Source organism: Mirounga leonina, unplaced genomic scaffold (assembly GCF_011800145.1).
Source record: "Mirounga leonina isolate KUSES-001 unplaced genomic scaffold, KU_Mleo_1.0 Mir_53, whole genome shotgun sequence".
NCBI lineage: Eukaryota > Metazoa > Chordata > Mammalia > Carnivora > Phocidae > Mirounga > Mirounga leonina.
The window spans coordinates 38,041,534-38,051,041 of NW_023270807.1; the positions used below are offsets into that span (position 1 = coordinate 38,041,534).

The following is a 9,508-nucleotide window of genomic DNA, read 5'->3' on the forward strand; positions in this document are numbered from 1 at the left end:
AGGGTCCTGGGATCGAGTCCCACATCGGGCTCTCTGCTTGGCAGGAAACCTGCTTCTCCCTCTCCCACTCCCCCTGCTTGTGTTCCTGCTCTCACTATCTCTTTCTCTGTCAAATAAATAAATAAAATCTTTAAAAAAAAAGAAAGAAAGAAAATAGAAGAGTTGTTCAAAAATATGTTTATCAAATTAATTACCAGTATACATACAGCATAAGAGTTTTGGTTGTGGTATATTTTTAGTTTGAATGGCAATTGTCTAAGCTGTGTTTTGGTGTACTTTTATTTACAAAGGCCCCATTTTTAAAAAATTATGATAGAACTTAGTTTTTTCTATTGAAAAATTATTTAGTGAGAAGTACTGATTCCAAGGTTTTGAGTGAATGCCGATGTCTTGATTATCAACTCATCAAATGTCAACCTATTAGTTTTAGCCATAAAGTTCTTCAGATTTCATCTGACAGCTTACTGAAATTTTTATCACAGTTTATAATAGATGTTATGACAATCCACTTGATCTATTACAGAATATCCATGGGCTGGGTAACAGGCACAAATTTAGGTAAAGGCTATAGACATTTGAGAGATTTGGCATCATTCATTTAAAGATGTGCTAATGCTCTTACCATGAAGGAAGCTGCACTTTATGAAATTATGAAATGATTTCCCATGAGCTGTGCTAGCTCATCTGCTCTAAGTAGAAGCAGCTCCTATGGTACGTCTTACAGTTTTCTTTTAGTCTTATGTCAGTGTTCCCAATTGTATAAGCCATGAAGCCCATTACATTCCTTCTAAGATCTCAAGATCAAGGCAGGTATAGAAAGAATCTGGAAGGATTCTTTTTTTTTCCAAAATGGTAAATTCCTGGGTTTTTAAAAATAATTCTAAAAGTAATGCATTAATGTTTGTTATATGAGGTGAATTTAACCTCATGTAGGATTTAACCCAGCTATAGCCTGTTTGCAAGGAGAACTCAAAGGATAAGTTACACCTCAGAGTTGTCCCAAAAGAGGCAAGGGATCTGGAGTAAAATGAGAGCTTTAATAAACACATAAAATTAAAGATAACAAATTACATGCTCACTTCAGCAATACATACACTAAAATTGGAACAATACATAGAAAATTAGCACGGCCCCTGTACAAGGATGACACACAAATAAAGATAATGAAGTATGGCCTTCACAAGTCTTTTCACCCACACCTATATCCTTTGGAGTTTCAGATGGACTGCTTGTCCATACTTTTCAGATAGATGAGCCTAGCCAGTAGAAGCCCTGGAAACTGGTATAATTTCAAGTCAGCCATCAGGCAGTCAGATGAATTCCTGGGCAAATGATCCATTATTGCCTGGGACTTGTTAGCTTTGGAACAACCCTAAAACCGGTGGCACTCTCCTATCTAAAGAGGGAGTTTAAGGCCCCATTTCCTTCATCACTTAGTGTCAAGGCCAAGATAGAGATGGTCCTCAGTGCTAGTAGAAAGGTTTTAGAGATGTTAAAAGTTCTTCTTTGTGAACAGCCTACATTTGAGATTCCTCTCATGGTCTTTTCTTTAGGATTGCTTAATGTTCTTATTTTCTAGTTTCTCTGCTCCCATGCATCTGGGGCAATAGGATGAGTTAGAGATTTCTACGACCAAGGACCAAGACTCCCACTTTTAGAAGACTAAACAGGGATCAAGATGAGAAAAGAGGATATGAAGTGAATGCCTTAGGCTGATTATCCTAGGCTTCATGGCATAGTATCCATAGGAATGATATTAAGAAAAGGCAATGAAGTTAAACTACTCTTTCAAGAAATTGTTAGAGAAATAAGGGCTGGAGATGAGACAGGTAAATTAAAATGTAGAAGATCAAAGTATAGAAGTGTTCTACTCTGCTTTGTTTCTAGAGTAAAGATTACTCAAAAGAGTTAATTTGCTGAGAGGGAAAAATTAGTAAGAACAGACAGTTGGAAGATGGAAAATCAGGAGAGCATAATTGATGAACAACTTCCTAGAAGAGCCTATGTGGGAACAGACCAAAAGTACAGGTAAAGCAGTCAACCTTAAAATGGAAGAATCTTTCTTCTTCCAAGACTGGGGATAAAAAGGGATATTAAGGGGCACCTGTGTGGCCCAGTTGGTTGAGCGTCCGACTCTTGATTTTGGCTCAGGTCATGATCTCAGGGTTGTGAGAATAAGCCCCACTTTGGGCTCCACACTGGATGTGGAGCCTGCTTGGAATTCTCTCCTTCCCTCCCTCTGTCTTAAAAAAAGGTGGGAAATTAAATAGAAAAGTTGTGAGGCTGAAAAAGATAAGTATACACAAATTTCTCAGTAAAATAAGAATTAAGTTTATCTGCTATATGTGAGATAGGTATTGAGGACTTAACAAATATGGAAAAATTTGCATGTATTTGCTCTAAGGGAGGTAATAGAGAACAGTCAAGGGACTGAATTAACAGTTTACTAAGCAATAGCAAGAACTTAGATAGCGCTAGAGAGCTTGAATTTTTAATGCATTTACTCAACATAATTTTGTGACCAAGTGTTGGATCCTAAGAAGGAGAACTGATGAAGTGATTGACTGGTTGCCTAGATTTGGGGCAGTGAGTAGGGGATAAAACATCTGGGGCAGAAATTTCTGGGTAATAGCAAGTGCACAGTTTCACTGGATGACCATTGAATCCATGCTGGGTGAAACAGAATGGGAAAGGGTTAGAAAGAAAGAGAAACCAAGTTGCTGGATGACATACTGAAGGCTACAAGCAAGAAAAGCAAAGAGCTGGGAGAAGTGGTAGTCAGGGAAATTTAAATCAAATGAGGATATTTCATTGACAGGTAATATATACATTTCCTGAAGCCAGACTTTCAGGGGCTAAATCCTAGCTCTGCCTCACTAACTGTGGGACTGGGGTAAATAGAATTGTTTTTGAGAATCCATAAGTGAATACGTGTAAAGTATTTAGGTCAGGGTCTCCAATATAGTATCCACTTTATGAATTATAGCTATCATTATGTTCCAGAGTTTACCACTGTAGAAGTAGCATAACCCCAAATGGTGAAGCATAACTCAGAATGATGAGGTATAATTTCAGATGATGTATGGTTTTGCTGATGGAGAGGCATCACTGAGAATAGATGGCTTTATGTCATCAGAGAGCTGAAGTTCAGTGAAGGTAAAAGTCAATGGATTTACGGAAATAATTTATATTCTATCTTCTGGAACTCTACTATCAGTAAATAGAGATGACAGAGGATACACTAATGTTGATAAATGGAGGAGTATTTAGGTGGAAAAAATCTAAATTAAATTACTTTTTCCTTTTCAGATTATTCTTACATTTGGGTTCCTCAAAACCTCAGCATTATATATGTCTACCTGTCAAAAGACACAGGAAATTAGTTCAAAATGAAAACTTTCACATTTCTGAGTTGTCCTACACCAATACTGGAATGCCCTCTTCCATGCTTCTACCAAGATTTCAGAGAGCTCTGAGCAAGTCCACTTGCAAGATCATGAAGCTCTCATTTAAAATGAGATGTGAGTTTGACATGCTTCTTAACAAAATGTTATGAGAATTTAATTCCAATTATGGGTTAAGATATATCTTGGATGCACCTCACAAAATTAAAACGGAATTGATATGCTAATTAGATTCAGCAAGTCAGCATAGCACCATCTATATCTACGGGCATACTAAATATCATTTCATGAGCAGAATGACAAGAGAATCACTTCCAATCCAAACCTCATATGACTTCAATGTGATTTTATCCAGTTGATTGTGTAATGTCCCTTTATGTTTATTCTTCCAACTAATAGTTACCTAGTGTTTATCATGTATACAACATATACTAGTTGCTGCCAGGAATAAGTGATAAAAATTGGGGCAAAACTTCCTACCTTGGAACATACATCTACGTTAGGGACAGACAAGTATATATACTAATACTAGAATACAGGCCAGAATGTGTAAGTGGAAATACTAAAGAAGGAGCAATTGATTCCACAGGGAAGGCTCACAGAAGTGACATAAACTCAAACATTCATGGCATAGAGACACTCCAGGCTAATTACCAACATGAGAATAAAAGATGTAAGGGTGTAACTTGGGGAACATTTGTATGAGTCAGCATGTGTCTTTGCAAACTATCAGCCTATTCAACACTGTGTCAAATTCACAAATTTTAAAACACTTCTTAAAAGGTACTGCCATCTCTGGCCCCACCTTTTTAATTTATTTTACTTTATTGTCATTTTATTTATTTTATCATAATAAGTGTACTCTTTAATCCCCATCCTATATTTCCCCCATCCACCCACCCACCTCCCCTCTGGTAACCATCAGTTTGTTCTCTACAGTTAACAGTCCGTTTCTTGGTTTGCCTTTCTCTCTTTTTTTTCTTTTGCTTATTTATTGTGTTTCTTTTTTGTTTGTTTCAAGTTTTGATTTAAATTCTAGTTAACATATTGTGTAATATTGGTTTCAGGAGTAGAATTTAGTAGTGATTCATCACTGACATACAACACCCAGTGCTCATCACAATAGGGGCCCTCCTTAATACCTATCACCCATTTAACCCATTCCCCACCCAAACTCCCTCCAACAACCCTTGGTTTGTTCTCTATAGTTAAGAGTCTTGGGGCACCTGAGTGGCTCAGTCACTTAAGCATCTGACTCTTGATTTCAGCTCAGGTCATGACCTCAGGGTCATGAGATTGAACCCTGCATTGAGCTCTGAGCTGGTCATGGAGCCTGCTTAAGATTCTCTCTCTCCTTCCTTCTTCCTCTGCTCCTCCCCCTGTCTCTCTCCAAAAAAAAAAGGTGGGCATTCTGTTTTATGGTTTGCCTCTCTCTCTTTTTTCCCCTATGTTCACCTGTTTTGTTTCTTAAATTCCACATGAGTGAAATCATATGGTATTTGTCTTTCTCTGACTGACTTATTTCACTAAATATTATACTCTCTAGCTCTATCCATGTTGTTGCAAATGGCAAGATTTCATTCTTTTTTATGGATGAATAATAGTCCATATATATATATCACCATATATATATATATCACATCTTCTTTATCCACTCATCTATTGATGGACATTTAGGCTGCTTCATAGTTTGGGTATTCTGAATATTGCTGCAAAAAACATAAGGGTGCATGTATCCATTTGAATTAGTATTTTTGTATTTTGGGGATAAATACTCAGTGGTGCAATTACTGGATCATAGGGTAGTTCTATTTTTAATTTTTTGAGGACCCTCCATACTGTCTTCCAAAGTGGCTGCAACAGTTTTCATTCCCACCAACAGTGCACAGGGGTTTCTTTTTCTTCACATCCTCACTAACACTTGCGGTTTCTTATGTTTTTTTTTTATTTTAGCCATTCAGATAGGCATGAGGTGATATCTCATTGTAGTTTTGATTTGCATTTCCCTGATGATGACTGATGCTGAGCATCTTTTCATGTGTTTGTTGGCCATCTGTATTTTTCTTTAGAGAAATATCTGTTCATGTCTTCTGCCCATTCTTTCTTGGATTACCTGGGGGTTTTTTATGTTGAGTTGTGTAAATTCTCTATATATTTTGGATACTAATCCTTAATCAGATACATCATTTGCAAATATCTTCTTTCATTCAGTAAGTTGCCTTTTAGTTTTCTTGATAGTTTCCTTTGCTATGCTGAAAATTTTTATTTTGATGTAGTCCCAAAAGTTTATTTTTGCTTTTATTTTTCTTGCCTCAAGAGATATATCTAGAAAAATGTTGCTATGGCCAATGTCAAAGATTACTGCCAGTGCTCTCTTCAAAGATTTTGAAGGTTTCCTGTCTCACATTTAGGTCTTTAATCTATTTTTAGTTTATTTTTGTGTATGGTGAAAGAGAGTGGTCCAGTTTCATTCTTTTCCATGTATCTGTCCAGTTTTCCCACACCATTTGTTGAAGAGACTGTCTTTTCTCATTGTATATTCATTCATCCTTTGCTGAAGATAAATTAACCATATAATTATGGGTTTATTTCTGGGTTTTTGTTCTATTCCATTGATCTATGTGTCTCTTTTTATCCCAGTACCACACTGTTTAATTACTACTGCTTTGCAATATAACTTGAAATCTGGAATTGTGATACCTCCAGCTTTGTTTTTCTTTTTCAAGATTGCTTTGGCTATTTAAGGTCTTCTGTAGATCCACAAAATTTTAGGATTATTTGTTCTGGTTCTGTGAAAAATGCCATTGGTATTTTGATAGGGATTGCACTAAATCTGTAGACTGCTTTGGATAATATAGACATTTTAACAATCCATGAGCAGGGCATGTCTTTCCATTTCTCTTTGTAGGTTTGAGTTTCTTTCATCAGTGTTTTATAGTTTTCAGAGTACAGGTCTTTCACCTCCTTGGTTAAGTTTATTCCTAGGTGTTTTACTGGTTTTGGTGCAATTGTAAATGGGATTGCTTTCTTAATTTCACTTTCTGCTGTTTCATTGTCAGTGTATAGGAATGCAACAGATTTTTGTACATTGATTTTTGTATCCTGCAACCTTACTGAATTCATTTATCAGTTCTAGTAGTTTTTAGGGTGCAGTCTTTAGAGTTTTCTATATATAGTATCATGTCATCTGCAAATAGTGAAAGTTTTGCTTCATCCTTACCAATTTGGATGCCTTTTATTCCTTTTTCTTGTCTGATATCTGTGGCTAGGACTTCCAGTACTATGCAGAATAAAAGTCTTGAGAGGGGACATCCTTGTCTTGTTCCTGACCGTAGGGGAAAAATTCTGTTTATCACCATTGGGTATGATGTTGGCTGGGGGTTTTTCATATAGGGACTTTGTTATGTTGAGGTATAGTCCCTCTAGACCTACTTTGTTGAGTGTTTTTATCATGAGTGGTTGTTGTACTTTGTCAAATGCATTTTCTACATCTATTGAAATGATCATATGGCTTTTATTAATATGATGTATCATGTTGATTGATTTGCAAATATTGAACCACCCTAGAAACCCAGCAATAAATCCTACTTGATTGTGGTGTATGATTTTTTATGTATTATTGGATTTGGTTTCCTAATATTTTGTTGTGGATTTTTGCATCTATATTCATGAGAGATATTGGCCTGTAATTCTCTATTATTGTGGTGTCTTTACCTGGTTTTGGTATCAGGGTAATACTGGTCTCATAGAATGAATTTGGAAGTTTTCTTTCCTCTTGTATTTTGTGGACTAGTTTGAGAAGACTGGGTTTTAACTCTTCTTTAAATGTTTGGTAGAAATCACCTGTGAAGCTGTCTAATCCTGGACTTTTGTTTTTGGGGAGTTTTTTGATTATTGATTCAATTTCATTGCTAGAAATTGGTCTGTTCAAATTTTCTATTTCTTCCTGATTGTGTTTTGGTAGGCTACATGTTTCTAGGAATTTATCCATTTCTTCTAAGTTGTCCAATTTGCTGGCATATAGGTTTTCATAATATTCTGTAAAAAATGTTTGTATTTGTGTGGTGTTGGTTGCTATTTCTCCTATTTCATTAGTAATTTTGTTTATTTGGGTCATCTCTTCTTTTGTAATGAGTCTTGCTAGAAGTTTTTCAATTTTATTGATCTTTTCAAAGAACCAGCTCCTGGTTTTATTGATCCGTTCTATTGTTTTGGTTTTGGTTTGTTGTTGTTTGGTTTGGTTTGGTTTGGTTTCTATATCATTTATTTCTGCTCTCATCTTTAGTATTTCCTTCCTTTTTTGGGTTTGGGTTTTATTTGTTCATCTTTTTCTAGGTCCTTTAGGTGTAAGGCTAGGTTGTTTATGTGAGATTTTTCTTGATTCTTAAGGTAGGTCTGTGTTGCTATAAACTTCCCTCTTAGAACCACTTTGTTGCATCCCAAAGACTTTGGATTGTTGTATTTTCATTTTCATTTGTTTCCATGTAATTTTGTATTTCTTCCTGGATTTCTTGGTTGACCCATTCATTGTTTAGTAGCATGTTGTTGAACTTCCATGTTTTTGTGGTCTTTCCAGACTTTTTCTTGTGGGTGATTTCTAGTTTCATATCAGTGTGGTCAGAAAAGATGCATGGTATGACTTCGATCTTTTTGAACTTGTTAGACTTGTTTTGTGGCCTAATATGTGATCTATTCAGGAAAATGTTCCATGTGCACTTGAAAAGAATGTGTATTCTGCTGTTTTAGAATGGAATGTCCTGAATATGTCTGCTGAATCCATCTGGTCCATAGTGTCATTCAAAGCCACCATTTCCTTGTTGATTTTCTGTTTGGATGATCTATCCACCAATGTAAGAGGGGTAAAGGACCCTACTATTATTGAATTACTATTTTGATTATTTCTTTTATGTTTGTTGTTATCTGCTTTATGTATTTGGGTGCTCCCACTTTGGGCATATAAATATTTATGATTATTATAACCTCTTGTTGGATTGTGTCCTTTTTTGTCTCTTCTTACAGTCTTTGTTTTAAAGTCTATTTGGGGGACCTGTGGGTGGCTCAGTCGGTTAAGGCTCCAACTCTTGGTTTCGGCTCAGGTAATGATCTCAGGATCTGGGGATCGAGCTCCACATCAGGGTTCACACTAAGTGGGGAGTCTGCTTCTCTGCCTCTCTCTCCCATTTGCTCTGGCCCTCCCCCTGCTCTCTCTCTAAAATAAATAAATAAATGCTTAAAAATAAGTAAATAAATGTCTATTTTGTCCAATATAAGTATTGCTACCTTTGGCTTTCTTTTGGCATCCATTTCTGTGATAAACATTTCTTCATCCCCTCACTTTCAATGTGAATGTGTCCTTAGGTCTGAAATGAGTCCCTTGTAGGCAGCATAGAAATGGGTCTTGTTTTTTTTTATTCACTCTGTCACCCTGTTTTTGATTGAAGCATTTAGTCCATTTACATTCAAAGTAATTATTGATAGATATATATTTATTGCCATTTTGTTACTTATTTTGTGGTTGTTTCTGTAGATCTCTGATTCTTTCTTCTCTTGCTCTCTTTCATGGTTTGTTGGCTTTCTTTAGTGACATACTTGTATTCCTTTCTCTTTATTCTTTGCATATTTATTGGTGGTTTTTGGTTTGTGGTGACCATCAGGTTTGTTTATAACATCTTCTGCATATAGCAATCTATATTCAGTTGTTGGCCACTTAAGTTTAAACCCAATCTTTACTCCTCTCCCTCCCACATTTTAGGCATATGGTCTCATATCTTACATCCTTTTATTTTATGAATCCCATTACTGATTTTTATGGAAATACTTACTTTTACTGCTTTTGTGTTTTTTACTTTTCATACTGTCACTTATGGTCTTCTTTCCACTCAAAGAGTCCCCCTTAATATTTATTGTAGGGCTGGTTTAGTGGTCATGAACTCCTTTAATTTTTGTTTGTCTGAAAAATTCTTTTATCTCTTTTTCTATTCTAGATAATAGCCTTGCTGGCTATTGGGTATTCTTGGCTGCAGATTTTTCCCTTTCCCTTTCCCTTTATCAAAGTACTGAAAGTATTTCAGTACTTTGAATATATCATGCCACTCCATTATTGG

The 9,508-nt window shown here is 35.9% G+C and overlaps 1 non-coding gene across 1 annotated transcript; it reads left to right on the plus strand.

The window, feature by feature from the left end:
* The first annotated feature begins 1,071 nt into the window (after nt 1-1,071).
* LOC118001696 lies at nt 1,072-1,178 on the plus strand. Its single transcript, XR_004676803.1, has one exon. It is a non-coding gene; the product is annotated as a U6 spliceosomal RNA (small nuclear RNA).
* Nucleotides 1,179-9,508: the final 8,330 nt, after the last annotated feature.